Source organism: Sphaeroforma arctica (assembly GCF_001186125.1).
Source record: "Sphaeroforma arctica JP610 unplaced genomic scaffold supercont1.218, whole genome shotgun sequence".
NCBI lineage: Eukaryota > Ichthyosporea > Ichthyophonida > Sphaeroforma > Sphaeroforma arctica.
Genome location: NW_014040340.1, coordinates 4,307 through 5,953, shown reverse-complemented (window position 1 = coordinate 5,953; position 1,647 = coordinate 4,307).

The window sequence follows — 1,647 nt, the reverse complement described above, 5'->3', positions numbered from 1 at the left end:
TCCCAAGCTACCTACTCCCCACTAAACCGGTTAACGAGCATACTTGCACATACTAAATTCGTCCCAAGCTACCTATACCCCACTAAAACCCGGTTAACGCATACTTGCACATACTAAATGCAAACAAGCACACTCAGGAGATGATGTAGTGGGCACTGTAGTTATTTAAACGACTATAAATAGAAGTAGAGACTACAGACTATAAACCGTATAGACAACAGACTAAGAATAGGATGGACAATCATGCATGCAGAAGCCAATGATACAGACGCAGATGGTTTGTGTGTTGACAGTACGGGATGTACACGGACTTTGAGACTTGCGCAGGCCGTACTTTGCAGTATATATATATACATACAGACATACACACACACACACACACACACATATATATAAAGGAGCCACTCAATTACTCTTCTTTCGGATGTTTCAACATGGCCATGAAGAACTCCAACTCTTTCTTCCGAGAAACCTCGGAATTGCCCGCAAACTCCACAATTGATCGCAGAGCGGTATACAATCTAAAATATTCCTGCAAGTACGTTTCAAAAGATATCGACTATTTCTTCTGGATTTCACACATTGGGGACAGGGATACTACTTTAAATACCGAAATTTTACTATTAAACAGCCAGGAACGCTGATATGCGAGCATGAATAAACTTAGTGTATGCTGATAGCCTTACTTCGTCCGGCCTGGGATACAGTACACAGTCCGCTATATCCGTCTCATCGTCTACAGAGACATACCCAGATTGCTCCCAGGACGAGAACCTGGCACAGAAACATATGCAGACACGGACACATGTGGGTTGTATGTGTTTGAGTAGAAGTTTCTGAAGCACTGGCAGTGGTCCTATATGTGCTGTATATGCTTCTATAGGTGGTATAGGCTATACAGCTATACAGCTATACACGCCCTATATGTTCTATAAATGCTTCTATAGGTGGTATAGGCTATACAGCTATACACGCCCTATAGGTACTGTAGATGCTCCTATAGGTGGTATAAACTATACAGCTATACACGCCCTATATGTACTGTATATGCTTCTATAGGTGGTATAGGCTATACAGCTATACACGCCCTATATGTACTGTATATGCTTCTATAGGTGGTATAGGCTATACAGCTATACACGCCCTATATGTACTGTATATGCTTCTATAGGTGGTATAGGCTATACAGCTATACACGCCCCCGGTGATGGTGAGAGTCAGTGGTTGTCAGGTGCGAAAAACCGGATAGGGTTATAGTGATACGCCAGGCTTTCCACCAAACAAACAAGAATAGACAACCAGGCTCACAATTCTAATAAGAAACAGACATATGAATCAACAAGAAGAAAAGGCATAGCCATTATATACCATAGGCGGCCGACAACGGAATAGATGGTGGCAGAAATGCGCCTGTGTACAGAGACATCATGTAGACAGATAAGTTGTATGATATACACCTGGTAAAAGCTTCGCAAGGAATGCGTATGCCTATGATGCACGCGACAACATTGAGTGCAGAGCAATAAGCAAAGTTTACGTCATAAAGGGACCGATTGACCTATGAATAAATTCCTTACATATAAATGTATATATATATATATATATATATATATACACTACATATATATACATACACTACCTACATAC